Source organism: Drosophila yakuba, chromosome 2L (genome assembly GCF_016746365.2).
Source record: "Drosophila yakuba strain Tai18E2 chromosome 2L, Prin_Dyak_Tai18E2_2.1, whole genome shotgun sequence".
NCBI classification, from domain to species: Eukaryota; Metazoa; Arthropoda; class Insecta; order Diptera; family Drosophilidae; genus Drosophila; species Drosophila yakuba.
The window spans coordinates 27,400,923-27,419,100 of record NC_052527.2 but is presented as its reverse complement, the minus strand read 5'-3'; positions in this window follow the sequence as shown (position 1 = coordinate 27,419,100).

The window sequence follows — 18,178 nt, the reverse complement described above, 5'->3', positions numbered from 1 at the left end:
TTACTCAAAGCCAGCAGAAAACGCTGCTTCAGGTTGTTCAACTTTTCCCGTCGTATGCCTTAAAAGGATTAGGAAGGACCCAATTGATTACCCACTCCATTGATGTTGCTCAAGCAAAGCCAGTAAAGCAAAGACACTATGCCGTATCGCCTGCAACAGAAAAACTGATGTACGTCGAGTTGGATAGGATGCTCAAGTTAGGGGTTATTGAAGAGTCATCCAGCGCTTGGTCCTCCCCAGTAGTCCTGGTGCAAAAACCAGGAAAAGTTAGGCTTTGTATCGATAGCCGAAAGTTAAATGAGGTGACGGTAAAAGATGCATACCCCATGCCCATAATAAATGGAATATTGAGTAGACTCCCTAAAGCTGAATTCATTACTACCTTAGACCTTAAGGATGCATTCTGGCAGATCCCGCTAGACCGAAGCTCCAAGGACAAAACAGGGTTTACCGTGCCAGGGAGACCCCTTTACCAATTTGTGGTTATGCCTTTTGGGTTATCAAATTCTCCTCAGACTATGTGCAGGCTGATGGATAAGGTGATACCCGCAGACTTGAGAAACGAGGTGTTCGTTTACCTGGACGACCTACTTATAGTCTCAGGCACTTTCGAAAGGCACATAGAAGTTTTGCAGGAGGTTGCCTCTTATCTACAAAAAGCTAAACTAACCATAAAAGTGGAGAAGAGCAACTTTTGCATCAAAGAAGTAAAATATCTAGGACATGTGATTGGAAATGGAACTGTAGGGACGGACCCAGATAAAATATCCGCCATAGTCGAATTTCCAAGCCCGCAATCAATGAAGCAGGTTCGTCGATTTTCAGGGATGACTGGGTGGTACAATAAGTTCATAAAAAACTTCGCAGCGCTAGCCTCCCCAATTACAGATACTCTAAAAAATAGACGGAGATTTGTTTGGACCAAGGAAGCTCAGGAAGCCTTTGAGGGGCTAAAGGAAAAAATGTGCACTGCCCCAGTTTTACACAGCCCGAATTTTGACGCACCTTTTTCCATTCACTGCGATGCAAGCAATACAGGAGTTGGTGCAGTTCTGATGCAGCAAGACTCGGAGGGAAACGAGGTTCCGATCTCCTTTATGTCTCGGAAGCTGAACAGGTGCCAATCAAACTACACGGTGACCGAAAAGGAGTGTCTGGCAGCCGTGTTGGCAGTAAAAAAAATTTAGGGCATATGTGGAGGGACAAGAATTTAGTATTATCACGGATCACGCTTCTTTAAAATGGCTTATGTCCCAAGGAGACCTAAGTTGCCGTCTGGCCCGCTGGTCCCTAAAATTACAAGGGTTTAAGTTTAAAATAAGCCATAGAAAAGACAGTCAGAACGTGGTGCCAGATGCCCTGTCAAGGACCTTTACAGACGACCTATCCGCTTTCGAAGTAGCAAGTTTAGTGGATATGGAGGCCAAAGCATTCAGGGGAACGGAGTACGAAAATTTAAAGTCAGCTGTCTCTTCAGGAACACCCAGATTGTTGGATGTCAAGACCAGCAACGGGTACTTGTATCGCCGCGCGGAATGCGCTGCAGACGAAAAGGTTGGAGATGAGTCTTGCTGGAAACTTTGGCTTCCCAAAGAATTAGTTCCCGACTTGCTAAAAAGAGCTCATGAAGATCCCATGGCAGCCCACTGCGGATTAGCTACTTCACTGTTGGAGAAACTAAGAAGATATTTTTATTGGCCAAATTTAGCAGCAGATGTCAAGGAATTTGTCAACAAGTGTGCGGTGTGTAAAACTACCAAACACCCCAGTCAGATCTTAAGGCCACCCTTAGGAAATACTGGTCATTCAGACAGGATCTTCCAAAGACTTTATGTCGATTTTTTAGGACCGTATCCGCGTAGCTCAGAAGGGAATATAGGATTGTTCATAGTCGTCGATCATGCTTCAAAATTCCCATTTCTTAAAGCCGTAAAGAAGTTCACAACGGAGGCTATCCTTCCCTTTCTTGAAAAGGAAATCTTCCACTGTTTTGGCGTTCCGGAAACAATCATTTCCGACAATGGGGTACAATTTAAATCCGTGGCTTTCAATTCCCTGTTAGAAAAATATGGCGTGGCGCATTCTTATACCGCTATTTATGCACCGCAAGCCAACGCTTCAGAAAGGGTCAACAGATCTGTTTTAGCTGCTATTAAAGCTTACATAGACCCAAACCAAAAGAACTGGGATAGTAAGCTCAGTAGCATCTGTTGTGCGTTGAGATCGAGTTTACACTCAGCCATAAAACGACTCCCTATAGAATGGTGTTTGGGCAGCACATGATTGTAGACGGGAAGTCGTATCGAGTTATTAGAGAACTAGGACTGCTGGAAGATAGAACGGTGCAGTTTGATAAAGACAACTCGAGGGATATAATCATGCGTACCGCCCAGGAGGCGATGGACGTCCAAAGGCAAAGAAACGAGCGGTCCTACAATCTGAGAAGCCGAGAGGTATCTTATAGACCTGGACAGGAAGTGTACCGACGGAACTTCCAAAAAAGCAATTTTTGCAAAGGGTTTAGCTCAAAACTGACTCCGGTCTTTATAAAATCAAGAGTTCGGGAAAAGCTAGGAACGGCTTATTACGAGATCTCCAAGGAAAGGTTGTAGGCAGATACCATGCTAAAGACCTACGGCAATAGAAAGTATCCGCCCGACAAGCTTGAATCTTCCTTGTGGTAATACCTTACCCCAAGTTAGATTTTGGTGGGGGGGAATTGTAAGGTAGCTTGTCGGTGATCTCGGCCTAAAAGTAGGCACTTAATTAGGTCGTTCTTAAGGTCGGGACAAATGTTAACTAGGCGTCATGTAGAACATTTCTCCAACTGCAATTTTTGGAGTTCAGACTCGGGGTCCCGACCCGAAGCGGTAGCCACTGGGCATTAATTGAGTTTAAACCAGCGAGCGAGAGTGCGTCCGAGCTATCCGAGAATAAAAGTGATCTCTCAAAAATACAGAAAAAAAAGAGAAATTCAACAATTCGATAATTCAACCAATTCAACCAAAACCCAGTGAATCGGAAAATTTATATTTCGATTAACTTTAGTGCCAGCCCCTAGAGGGTAAGTTTTGTGCGTGTGTTGTGGTTCAGAATTTTTTTGTTAAGGCCATAAAATTACAGGTGGCACCAAGGAAAATATTTAATTTCAAGAAAATAACCATTGCCAGTGCGACCAGTGAAGGAAGCATAAATTGTCGACCGGAGGTCTAATTCTGGATTGCATCAGACGCCACCGTTAAGCGCAGAAACATGATTTAATTGAATTCACTATATTCATTATCTACATATATACCCATTTTACCTTACACCGCTTCACACCTGACCGACTGCTTGTTAAGCAGATCGGCAAACAGTCAAGCAGATCAGCATAAGTTATTCCGATAGGAAAAAATAAATTCCACCTTATGTTAGGAAATTAATTTAAGTTATGTTGTAAGAGAAATAGCATTCATTTAGGGCAATTCCTTTCTTTTCTTTCCTTCTCCCTTGATCCCATATTCCTTCCTCTTCCCACATAAGCGAAAGCCCGCCTAAACTGGCGTGAGCAAAAGAATGAGGTAAAAAGAGAAGAAAGAGTACCGCAGTAGGAGAGCGGCTCAAAAGAGCAGATCAAAAAGAAACAGCTCTCTTAGGATTAAAAGGCGGTGTAAGCTGATTTCTCTTCCACAGGCAACCACTTGAAGCGCTTCATCGTGGGAAATGCAGAGTGAGTACTATAAAGGTTTTATTTAAATGAGAAAGCAGCTGCCGGAAGAAAAATCAAATAATTAGCTACTGCGGCGCTACTTGTTTTCCAAGTTCACTGTTTAGCAATAATAAATTCAAAAAAAAGAGAAATTTTAAAATGGAAATGAAAATTGCTCATTTTTAATTTTTACCCTTGCCCCAATCTTCGCTTTTTGCTAAAATCTTAAAAGAATAAAAACAAAAAATTTAACAATTAAAATGCACATCCCTATATAACCTACTTCCCCTATTCTTAATGCCCAGCATAAATATTCCTCTTTTGTTAAGCAAACCAAAATTTTACATTTTCCATATATATCTGTTGCGTTAATGTCTACATGAACGCCACATTCCAAAAAGTCTTTTAAAAAGTTAAATCTAGATGTTTAAAATTAGTAAGTTAGGGTAATCATTTAGGATATGTTGTATAAACCTGTTCCAGTTAAAACATTGTCAGTTTTTAAGTTTATTCTTTGTTAAAAATTAAATTTTATAATGTTTAAATCAGAGTAAATCTCTCTAGGGGTGTCATGCGTCGACGGAAGGTGTATGTCGTGTAAAGTATAGCATACTTGTAGGGATCACCGGTTATGTCAAATGGTTTGTGGTGGTCAAGGTAGGGTGGGCGTCGACAGCTTAACAGCTGCTGTCGTACGAGTGTGCTATGTCCTTGTTTGTCCTTAGTCCTGTCGTCCGATAGTCCTTTAGTTTTTTTGCGGGGATCAATTCCAAAGCACGCGAAATAAATAAGAGTGTGATACGAGACGAGCATGTAGTCGCGATGTCAAATATTCCCCCCCTTTACTCTACCGAGAATTGGTAGTTGGAACCAGCGCGTGCTTGATCGCCCAACTACAATTTACCATCTGCTCGGGGAAGTTATGCTCGTAGTTCGCTACAACTTGCACTTTCCTGTCATCTCAGTGCTGCAGTGGATATATTTACTTAAAGCTTCGTCCATTGTCTTAAATGTTCCTGCCTCTAGAATTGTTTTTAGTTTTCCGTGATCGCAATTCTTTGTCATTGTATTGATTGCTTCCTTTGTGCTAAATTTGATAGCATGTTCTGGTTGCAATCCTTCATCTATATATGAAGATTCAAGAGACTTGCGTAAATTTTCAATTTCATTTATAAATTGTGTGGCTGTTTTACCTTTTTGGTAAACATTTGCCATTTTTGCTCTTACTACGTCTGTTATTTCTCCTACGACCACTTCTCATAATTTCGTGAAAATGGCATCAATTGTAACTTCATTTTGGACTCTGTAGATTGTCGCTCCGATTATTTTCGATTTTATCACTTCAATAGCAATAGCTTCATGTGGTCCCTTGTCAGGTTATCCAATATGATTGCCTTGATAAATCTACGCAAATTGATCTTTTTACCGTCAAATTCCGGAATCGCCCTTGAAATGTCTTTAATGTATGCCTTCTGGGCAGTTGCTTCGTCCACCATGACGACAGATTTTGTTTCTATTTCTAATATGTCTGACTCTGCTAATTCTTGCTCCGTCAATTCAGCTAGTGTTAATATAGCTGGAATTGTTAAGTTGTTCAAGTCTTCTTCTTCTATTTCTGTTTCTGACTTGTAAGAATCTTTTGTTAAATCTGTTTCTGGTTGTTCGTCTGATTTTATTCTTATGGGTGAATTTAAAATGTTTGGTATTGATATAGCCAAACCAAGTTTTAATTTTATAGATAACAAGTTCGATTTAAATTTTATGAGAACTTTCGTTACCTGAGACCAATGATCTGGATTTAGTCTATCCTTGTTATCATACACTAGTATTCGTGCTTCATTGAAGGAATTTACCAGAATATTCGCATGTTTCTTTATTGTCGCTCCCTGAATAGGTCTGTTTTGTGACAAACATTTATTCGATTTTTCAAATTCGTTTCTTATTTTCGTTATGTTTTTACACAACTCGTTCCATACCATACTATTTTAAATATTCATACTTCGTTAGTATATACTTATATACATATAAATATTCTTTATATTTAAATTTCTGTTCCTTATCTGTCACTCAGATTTTTTTTCATGATAATATATATCTATTTTTGTTTGTATAGCTTATTTTTTTTTTTAACCCTGTCTAGATTGTTCACCCTACTCATATATCTCCTTTATAATATTTTGTTATGTTTTACGTATAACGTCAGAAGAAACTGGGCCAGACTAGTAATTGTCAAAATTAGGAGTAAAACCCGCAGTGCTTGAAAATCTTCTGTGTGATCTACAATTTTTACGTTGTTCACGACATTAGCCGTGTTGTCTTTGGTCTGACTATCGTCAGATCCAAACTATTGCTATTATTTCTTCCTACACGTATGTCTGTCCAAGAAAAATTTAGTTAAAAGGCATTTGTATGGTTTACAATGTTTTGCTCTATTGTAGCATATCTACCCTATAAATATACCAAATTAATGGGTACAACTTATCTTCAAAACATTGTGACACTTTGTCATAATAAACATAACGTTCAAGTGCCCAAAAGACCACCAACAATTACACAAGTGTTCCAGCGCTCAAGTAATATGATCTAACGCTTATACATAAGCCGATCGCGGAGCGTGGGAATGCTGAGCATGCACTTTGCAGCTCAAGTGGTCACACCATACATGACATATGCATGCCTTCTGCATACATATGTATATGTATATGGAACTATATGTATATAATAATAACTACTATATATACGGGTCAGCCCAGCCCAAGTTGAGCGCATAAGAAACATTCGAATAAGGTAACTCTAACTGAGCAGACGCTCTGACTCTAAAATACTGAACCTTCTTTGGGATCCTTGCGAACAAGGCAGGAAAGGAAGGAACCAAAGAAGCACAAACGCCCCGGAAAAAGGGTAAAGCTACTACAACAACGCCGACTGGTCAAGGAAATGACCAAGTTGGCCAGAGACGAGACATCCCGGCAACGCTACAAGAGCGTCTGGAAAACATTGAAAACAAGCTTTCGCAAGGTGCGAAACAACGCAAACGGGCTGCATAAATATGTAAATGCCAATGACTCAATTTGCCTTAGTTTTAATTTCTAATTCCAAGCCGATGCGGGAAACCGCTGCTTGAAAAACACTAATATCTGTTAGGCTTTTTACTAACAATGCGGTTGGACAATTTTTTTTATTATTGTAAACAAATATGTGAGCCAACCACATTTATTAACAACTAATATTTCCACGTCTGCAAAAATTTTTTTTAAAAAATGACAAAATAAAATTCTTAATTCTTAAACGTAAAAATTTTTATTTTTGATTTTCTAGAAGAAGAAAATAATATAATAATTATGAGAAAAACTCATTAATAGAAAATCTCACTTTTTCCTTCAAAAAACGTTTCATTGAATATAAACTAAAAAATGGGATGGTTTAGCGATTCTAGTGAGACAAAAGACAATACTGCCAACGTAGTTAATAACGTAAAAATTATAGATCACACAGACGATATAAATGCGTTGTGGATCTTATTGCTGATCATTACAATAGTGCTAATTCTACAATTTCTGCTTACAATTTATGTTAAGCATAACAAAATCATCAAAAAACTTTATATGAATAGGGCAAATCGTTTAGACCAGATTTAAAAAAAAAAATAGAGTAGAAGAAAGCTTCATAAAAACTTTTTTTTTACGACAAGAATGGAATGGAGCGAAATAGCGTAACAAATAGACGATATTCGCTACAGGTTTGAAAAGTCTAATAAATGTATCAATAGATTTGCAGTAATAAAATCCGAAACTTTGAAAAATCATGTAGAGATAGTTGTAAGAGAATATAATAATATAGTTACATTAGTAAATAAATATGCAAATAGACTCACATCTGAACATAATAATAAATGTTTGAGGGTTATAAAATCCCTAAACACAAGATTAAATAATATCAGAAAAAGAAGGCATATTCTGATAGATGTACCAGAAAGTCTAAGTCAATTGGTTGAATTCAACCCAGACCAGTTCAAAGAACTAGACGAATCTGTACAATCAGGCGGCGCTGAGTCCGATAGTGACATTGAAACACTAGAAGGAAGCGACCGAATTGAATTTAAATCCGAAACAATAACAATATCTGAAATGGCACAGACAGTGACAGACTTTATCAGGCTAGCCACATCTCTGATACCAGAGTTTAATGGTAAACCAGAAAGTCTACAAAGTTTTTTGGATGCTCTAGGTCTACTAGACAGCTTAAAGAGCACACATGAAACGACTGCGATAAGCCTAAAAAAAACTAAACTTAAAGGCCATGTAAGAAACCTTATAAGTAATGAGCAGACAATTGCTGCAATCATTACACAACTGTCAAGTGCAGTAAAAGGAGAATCGGTAGAAGTGATATCTGCCAAGCTTCTCATTCTACAACAGAGAAATAAAACGGCTAACCAATACACCCAAGAGGTGGAGAAACTGACAAAGGCCCTTGAAGGTGCCTATATCAGTGAAGGTCTCAGCTAGTCTTTTGCGAATAAATACAGCACTACAACAGCTGTAAAAGCAATGACACAGAATTGCTCCATTGATAAGGTAAAACTTATCATGCAAGCAGGCACATTCACAAACATGAATGATGCTATCTCCAAATTTGTAAACAGTTGCACAGAGATAACAGGTCAGAGTAACACTATACTCTATTATCAACGAGGTGCAAATAATAATAATAGAGGAGGCCGAGGTTATAATCGTGAAAGAAATAACTACCACAACAATTACAACCGAGGCAGCAATAACAACAACAATAATAACTTTAATAACCGTGGAGGTAGAAGAGGCCAAAACCAAGGGAGAGGATGTGGAACCAGGGTACTACCAGGGTAATAATAATAATAATAGCAATGTGAGAATCGCGCAAAATACGTCGGAAAACTCACAGAACCCTTTAGGAAACAGCCAATAAATGTTAAAGTTCATTCCATCAATTATAGTCTTAATATATTCGTAACTTTCCATAATCAATCAACTCAAAATAAACTAACATTTCTCATTGATACTGGTGCAGATATCTCACTTCTGAAGGTAAATTTTGATAACTTCTACATTTTTAAATTTTTTTTTTTATTTACAATCTGTCTTAATCTGACAATAAGTAAATTATATAATTAAAATTAAATTAACAGTGGTAGTAGTTATTCATTAAGCCCTACTACATATTCTATATTTCACATGTTTTAATAGTTTTTATCTACCTATGAGGGAGATCGAGCACGTGAGTTCGTTTAAGTCTTCTTACATTGGTATTATTATTAATCAAACTTATGGCTAAATTGTTTTCATGATTTCTTAGTCTATCTATATATTTTTTACTATATTTTTTAATTTCATCTTTAACATAAGGGATTCCTAAGTCTTTATAAATATTTGCATTTGAGATATAAAATGGAGCATTAACAATTTGTCTCAGTGTTTTTGATTGATATCGTTGTAGGATCTCAATATTTGAGTTGCTGGCAGTACCCCAGAGCTGTATGCCATAAGACCACACTGGCTTTAGTATAGCTTTATATAGACGGACTTTGTTTTCCAGAGTGGTTGACGATTTTCGGCCAAGCAACCAGGTCATTTTCAAAGTTTTTAGGCTCAGTTGCTGACGCTTTGCCTTAATGTGATCTTTCCACGTTAGTCTGCGATCAAGATGTAAGCCAAGGTACTTTATGCAGTTAGTTTGTGGGATTGCTGATCCATTAAATAAAACTTCTGGACAGTTACCTCTTCTTAATCTGAAAGTTATTTGCGCAGATTTTAGGGCGTTGACTTTTATTTTCCAGAGCAGGAACCAACTTTCAATAAGGCAGAGCTCTGATTGCAGGAGTTGTGAGGCTTCCTCTTTAGATGTACTAGTAGCTAATATAGCTGTATCATTAGCGTATGTTGCCACAGTGCAGGTATTAGTAACTGGCATATCGGCCGTGTACAGGGTGTATAAAACAGGCCCTAAGACGCTGCCTTGTGGGACTCCAGCCTTTATAGTGAACAACGACGAGGATTCATTTTTTTGTTGCACGTTTGACAACAAACTAATGGGACGGTACGATGTCACTTCATTTTCTGCCTCGTTTGGTTTAAGGATCATCATTATCTCTGCGCATTTCCATTGGCTTGGAAAGTGGTCAACTCTTAAGATCGCATTAAATATAAGCGTAAGAAATCGTATACACTTTGGTGGTAGATTCTGCAAGGTTGAACCATCAATTTTGTCCGAACCTGAAGCTTTTTTATTATTCAACCATTTAATTTCTGATGTAACTTCAATACTGATTTTACGAATGGGCAAGCTCATTTGGCATGGTGACTCGAGAAAGTTATCTACTTCTCTCTCTGTTTGCGGGTTATCAATATCATTTGGTTGAAATACAGAGTGTAGGTGTTGTGCAAATGCTTTGGCTTGTTCCTCATCAGATCTACACCAATCGCCATTACTATTTCGGACTACTGTGTTTCTTTTTAAAGGTCGCTTGAGATATTTGGTTGCTCTCCATAAATTATGTTCGTGGTTACAAGAATGTGGATCTAGGTTTCTAAGATATTCAGCGAGGGATTCATTTCTTAAAGCTGACAGTAGTTTTTTGAGATCAGATGCAGCCTTGTTATAGGATCTTTTGTCACCAGGGTAACGGGTTTCTTGCCATCTTTTACGCAAATTTCTCTTGTTTTGTATTTGTCTTCGGATTTCAGCTGAGAGATAGAGTTGATTTGGTTGTGAGTTTCTGACTGGATGCTTCGTAGATGTACGGCTTGCTTTATGGATCTTATTTGTTAGAAGTTCAACAGCTTTATCTATCTCCTCTCCTGATTTTAGCGAGATATTCAAGCTGATACTTGTTTCCAGGTAGCTTTTAAACGCATTGATGTCAGTATTTGCAGAAATTACTTTGTAAGGTTTTGTCAATATATAAGCTACTGTACTGTACGTCACTATTATTGGAGAATGGTCTGAGCTTAGATCAAAGCTTTCCATTATGCGCATGTGTGATTGTGGAATACCAAGGAATGCTACGAAGTCTATAAGGTCTGGTATCTTTCTACTGTCAGTAGGCCAGTATGTTGGCTTACCGGTTGAGAGAGTTGTTATGTTGTTATTTTGTATGCATTTATACAATTCTCTTCCCTTCGGATTTATCAATCTGGAGCCCCACCAAGGGTGCTTGGCATTAAAGTCGCCTCCTACTATAAACTGAGTTCCAAGTTCATGGAAAAAGTTCTTAAAGTCTTCTTCTTTGAGAGAAAATCTTGGGGGGAAGTATATCGCTGTTACAGATACGTCCGCATGCAAACATTTGATCTTGACCGTGGCAGCTTGCATAGCGTTTTCTCTAATGCTGTCCATAATTTGAAATTTTAGGCCCTGTTTAATTAAAATAGCTGCGCCGCCATGAGCTCTGCCCGACGGGTGATCAGCTCTGATTATATCATATCCAACAACTCTGATATATGATTTGCTGGTGAAGTGAGTCTCAGAGATTAACATAATGTCAATTTCATTCATTTTCATAAAGATGGATATTTCATTTACATGGTTGGAAAGCCCATTAACATTCCATATACCGATATTTAGATTTACTTGCATAGTTTGTTTACAAGTAACATAATCATGTTAAGTAAATTATTAGTAAGTTCAGACTGTTTTTCTAGAAGTTGCTCTATTCTCTCTAGTGAAGTGTTTGTTTTGCTATTCCCTGAAGCAATTTTGGCGTAGGTTTGATAATCGTTACTTTGTTGGGTATATGTTGGTTTGTTAGGCAGAACAAAAGATTGAGAGTTTCCTAAGACATTTTTACTCTGGTCTTTATTGCTATTCAAAAATTTTCGATTAGTTATTGATATTTTTGACAAAAGTTCCTGATAAATTCTACACCCTTTGTAGCTGGCGGCGTGTTCCTCGTTGCAATTGGCCCACTTTGCTGGTTGATCAATATTTTTCGGGCAGAGGTTGCTTGGGTGTCGAGAAGAACATTTTACACATCGGTACGTTTTGGCACAGTACGATTTTGTGTGTCCGAATTCCTGGCAGCGATAGCATTGAACAATTTCATTGGTTTTGCGGGGTGGCTCTATGTTGACAATAGCGTTACCAATGTGTTTTACTTTATATATATCTCCGTTTTTGTTGTTTGGCTCGAGATCTACATAGAACATGTTCAGTGGCGTTTTGGTTACACGGCTTTTAATATTACTTATGTTCCTAACAACATAACCTTTTGACTCTACATCGCTTTTAATTTCATTTATATTTGTAGAAAAATGCAAATTCTTAACAACGACTCTAAATGCTCTTTCTTCCTTAAGCTGATATGTGTGATACTTCACACAATCATAACTAAGTGTTTTAACTAATTTTCTGTAATCTTCGATAGTCTTAACCATTATTCTTACATGTCCATCACGTAGTGCTGTCTTCATTTACCGATTCGAGATCTGCTTTTTTGTTATCTTCGTTTACTCTTTGACTGGGCAATCCGTCGCTTAAGAGAGCGAATTTATTGGCGCTGGTGCTTGGTGAGTCGTCCAAAGAAGCTTTTTTCCTGCGTAGATCGGGGGAGACTAGGCATGGTCTCTTGTTTGGCTTTGATTTTACTCTCTGCCAGTTCAAGACAGTAAGGTCTTCGTCGCTGTCACTCATGTCGACAACAGTTAGTTGGTGCTCATCAGCAACCACACAATAATTTTTGTATTTTTGTTGTTGTTGTATTTTATGATTGTAACACAAGAACTAAACGAACTCAAAGCTAAAGCGCAGCTTCCGCATAAACTAGGCACGTCTATACTCAAAGAGTCTTCGATCGCAACTCAATCCACACTAAGTTTACCAAGTGGCAATGCCTCCGCAGAAAGTGACTGTTTGGTGAAGATTTTGGGGCGGAGGCGCGATTGGTCCATATTTTTTCGAAAACGATAACCGTCAATGGTGAACGATACCGGTAGATGATAACCAAAGTCTTTTAGCCTGAAATCGAGAATATGGATCTGGACAACATATGGTTTTACCGGGACGGCACTAAGTGCCACACAGCACACGCAACGATGGATGTTCTGCACGAGCAATTTCTTAATTGTCACCAAGCCGCAAACATATTGATACCTTCAAAGTCAACTTACTATGCCAACAAGCCGCAAACATATTGATACTTTTAAAGTCAACATGCGCCACGCAATCGATCAAATATAGCCCGATTTGTGCGCCAGAGTCATGGACAATTGGATCTTTCGTATGCGCGCCACCAATTTGAATTTCTGCAAATGCCTCTTCAGAAAAATCTGTTGTTTTTTCAAACTAGACCTGAAAGCATTTATGAACTCCTCGTAACTGAGCTTCAAATAGTTGTCAGAATGAAAATTTTCAAATATGCTTAAATGGCTTATAATATCATCTGCATGATTGAAAAGTAGGAAATCTCGATTTTTATACCCGTTACTCGTAGAGTAAAAGGGTATGCTAGATTCGTTGAAAGGTATGTAACAAGCAGAAGGAAGCGTTTCCGACCATATAAGGTATATATATTCTTGATCAGGATCAATAGCCGAGTCCATCTGGCCATGTCCGTCTGTCCGTCCGTCTGCCCGTCCGTCCGTCTTGGTGCGCCTTTTCCCTAAACTGCAAATTTTAGGTTTCTTCTTCCTTAATATTAACGCTATCCAGATTGCATTTGATCAGTACTAGCACCTCTATCCACCTAGTTACAGCGGCCGATAGAGTAATGAAAATAGTTAACAGCTTTTTTCTTTCCAGTGAGCAGGAGACGTGCGAATATCTCTAAGGAAAATCTCCATTCATCACTCCGCTTACGTAAGCAAGTTGACATTATTTCGAATTTGTATCAATGCTAAATTCGTAGAATTGAAGAATAACTTATCAGTTCGACAACCTTGTCTATCTACATTCCTAAATTCAGATCTAACTATGTTTGTGTAACTTTCTGAAGATGTTCTTTTAATGCCAGCATATATGCATATATAGGGAATGCCAGTTCTTCAAAATAGGCTTCGTGGATTACGTCGAGAGGCTTTTGGCCCTCACCTGGAGATATTGTAATTCTCAGCACAATTCTCGCTGATTCGCCGTCTTATAAAACGGCTCCGAGTATCGGCTGATAATATGATAAGAATAAGTAAAATAAAAGATTAAAAAATAATATAATTTTTCTTTTAATTGTCAGTCAAAAAAATCCATCGATATCAATAAATAAATAGTATTAGATCTTTAAAAAGACATACGCTTGTGGCTCTATTAAAATTATATTCATTTATGTATAAAAATATAATTTTTTTAGAAAGTATAATTTTAATATTTATATTAATGGAACAGTTTATGTAATAGACTATGATTAAATGTGAAAAAAAAACAATAAGAACAACAATAATAAGATTTAAATAATTATTATTTTAATAAAGTATAATAATATAGTAGAATATTAATAATATTATAGGAGCAAGCCTTTAAAAAGGCGTATACTTTTAGTACTATTATGTTTATATACGCTGGATACGTATATACAATTGTTGAGCTAATAAGCCTCTTTATTAGCCTTTTTTTGCAAAATGAAATATGATTTTTATGGTAGCGAATTCAAGCGATTTATTTTATTTTATTTTGTGTTATTTATTTATTATTTTTATTTTTCTTGTGTTATATTTGATGTGCATGCTTGGGGTACGATTGAAAGCAGAGCGACTTGATTGCAAAGCTGCGGGACCCGATATAATGGAAGCGTGGCTTTCAACAGAATTCTAAAGGGGCAGCAGACGAAGCTCATTCTCAATTGCTTTAATTGCACTGCCTCAGTTGATGACCAGTCTTGAGGCAATTTATTCAAAGCTGTGGTCAGATTTATTAAGCTCTGGCAACAATATATTGAGTGGCTAGAATCATTGCCAAACGCAAAAATCGAAGGGCTGAGACTTGTAGCAAGAAACGCTGACCTACGCATTCCATTGTTTCCCACGTAGTAAATGCATTTTAAAAGACTGGATCTCTAAATGCTCCTCCTATTTCGCTGGATTCCCCGGATTTAGCGTCTAGACAAAAACTTGGGCCATAATGCGTCCTCAGATTTGTTTCGTTGAACCCGTTCTATTTAGCGGACAAATATTAGCGTTGAATTTATCCGACAGCTCGCGAAGCATTGAAACTGAAAACCTCTGTACTGCCCCTAGCCCCAAAATCACAGTGACAATCGCCTGAAAACTAAACGCCGATTAGCAAATCTGTTTTGTAACAATTCCAAAGCTATCGCATTGTTGCCCTCTGAAATTTCCAATGAGCGAATGGTTTTCAAGGCCGTGTCCCTCAGACAGGATCGCAGATGCTGTAGGTTCTCAATGGTTGTGTGGCGAGATGACTATCTTTTATCATCTTAAACCTAGAATAAAAGTCCGGCCAGTTGGCATAGCTTCCAGCGAACTTTTGAAGCTTAAGAAGAGGCAGCGATGGTGCCCTATTTCAAAGTGAACGCTGCTGATGGCCACAATCGCACGGAGAAATGCCGTCAGCAAAGGTTGAGTGGGCGTGGATTTGGGAGGCGCGAGTTACGGACCCATCGGTACCATACACAACCCCTCCCCACCATGCTCACACACAGAGAAGACATTAAACCGGGAAGCTTTGTCATACCATCAAACAAAGTTGCAACATAAACATCAGCGTAAATTTCCTTAAAAATTGGGTCGGCCGTATGGCGTACTGCAAGGACGTCCGAGGCAGCCATTTGAACGAACTTGTATTCCATAAGTAACCCGAAGGATTGTACTTTAATATGAAAAAATAAATTTGATGATCGGATGATGTTTTAGTGCATTAAAAAAAAAACGTGGCGGACCCTGTATATGCAAACCAAGCAACATACACACATTCCAAATACAAACAAGAGAGAACGCTATAGTCGAGTTCCCCGACTATCTGATAGCCGTTACTCAGCCAGTGGATGTGCGAACAAGAAATTTCAACACTGACAGTTTTTGGCGGTATGTGGGCGTTAGAATGGGCGTGGCAAAAAGTTTTTTGGCATATTGATAGAAATTTAAAAGACTAATACAAAAATGAAAAAATATCAAAACATTTTTCAAAAGTTTGGGCATGGCAGCTTTGGGCTGGATTCGGTATGCTTAATCTCTACTTTCTAGCTTTTGTAGTTCCTGAGATCTCGACGTTCATACGGACGGACAGACGAACATGGCCAGATCGACTCGGCTATTGATCCTGATCAAGATATATGGTCGGAAACGCTTCCTTCTGCCTGTTACATACTTTTTAACGAATCTAGTATACCCTTTTACTCTACGAGTAACGGGTATATAAATATAATATAAACAGTGAAGTTATTGATTTCTAAGGCCGTGTACAAAACGACAAAATTACATATAACTTGCACACCTTATTGCAAACAAATTATAATAAAAAATTTGACCATGAATAAAAAAATTTCCAATAAGGAATAAAATAGTTTGAAGAGCAGTCGAAGCTTATAACTTAGCCAACACAAAACTTATATGGGACTATATCAAGAGTATCTTGCTACGTTTATATTCTAGCAAGAAAAGCGAAGCTAGCCTCTTAAGCCTCTCAATCCTTTCCGAATAACCTAATCCTAGGACAATTGTTCTTCGGCTTATCGAAGATTAAAAGTCAACTTATATCCACTATTTCCAATAATGAACACTCGGCCACAATATTGAAGCCAAGGAGACACTATATGGTGAAGTTTGTCTAATTGCCTTCTATTCAGGAATTTGAGAATCACTTAAAACTATCATCAGATTGAAAGACCCCAAGACTTTTGAAGCAGCCTACGAGCTATGCCAGATAAAAAGGGTTCGATAGCATAACATAAACCCATACCCCCCAACGCAAAACAACACCGAACAAACCGTAACAACCGTAACTCATTATACACCCAAATCACTATTCAATCCCCAATTCTCAATATCGTCAGCCCAACACTGGCAACAAAACTAATAACCATTTTAGAGAAAACAAAACACCTAATTATGGGCTACACAATATGAAAGAGGAAAAACTTACCCAACACTCCTTTATCAACCTAAGTTTTCAGGCACCAGCCTCAGGAACCCAACAGGATACATAAATCCTACCACACATGCAACATCTTTCCCATACATAATTCTAAACCTCCAAGAAAAATTCCCTCTGTCATTTCTTATCGATACAGTATCCACTTACTCTTTTATCGACCCAGAATCTGCCAACCAACTAGATTGTACAATTCTGCCAATTTCCACTTCAATTACAACAGCATTATAGAGTTTCAAAATCGAGAAAAGAGCAATACTCCCAATGCCACCCGAGTTCAAAGCCGAAGGCCAATTTACTCTACTGAAATTAAAATTGCACTCTTATTTCAATGGTCTCATAAGAATGGAACTATTATCACACCTAGAAACAAAAATAAATTAAAATAGCCCTGGCTACCCTTCAACGGGTTATGGACAGTGAAGATTTTAATTAGTTTATTAAAAAGATTGAACTTTGGTGGCAAGAAGAATTAGGTTTAATTTCAGAACTACGACAACGAAAAAATGCATGTGCTCGTGTTGAATTCAATTTTTCGACTTCATCTCTATTTAACATATGTGTTCTTAGGCCTAGCTTAACAGAGGTTGGCGAAGACGGGGCGAATTCGCAAAGAGCGAGAGAGAACTTTATTATGCTCCCGCCTTCGTCCTAAACTAACTTACACTAGACTTCAAATTTTTTCTACTTCACATGCCAACAATAAACAACAAACAATAAATAATGACCGACAATATGAGTTCCGCCAACACCGGCCACGCCTCCACGTCTTCAACAAATCGGCAGGGGCGCCAGCTTGTGTATCGCCCTCCGGAAGATGGCTCCATCACGACGACCCTGACCTTGCCGTCCTCTCCTGCGTGCGTCGCGACGATCCTTCCCAGGAGCCACTGTTGAGGCAGCAGGTTGTCCTCTGCCACGACGACGAGTTTGCCCTCCTCGACGTTGGCCTTCTCCTCGTGCCACTTGCCCCGAACCTGAAGGCCCAGGACATATTCCCGGGACCATCGCCGCCAGAACGTTTGCCTGACTGACGAGACAAGCCGCCATCGCCGCAAGCAACTGAGACCCGCCTGGTCCGGGGTCCGGAGTGCTGGTGCTGCGATGAGCGGCCCGCCTGTCAGCAGATGCCCGAGACTTAGCGCCGCTCCGACGCTTGGGTCCTGGCTGAGCGCTCCGAGGGGCCGCGAGTTTATCGTGGCCTCGATCCCGACGAGGACTGTTGCCAGCTCTTCGGCGTTAAGAAGTGCGCTGCCCACCGCTCCTAGGAGTAGGTGCTTTGCAGTTTTCACACCTGCCTCCCATAGTCCGCCCATGTGCGGAGCCCGAGAGGGTGTGAACGCAAATTCGCATCCGCTTTTTGATGCGAACTCGCGAATTGCGTCCGCCTGCTCCTCGATCCGATCGCGAAGAGCCAGG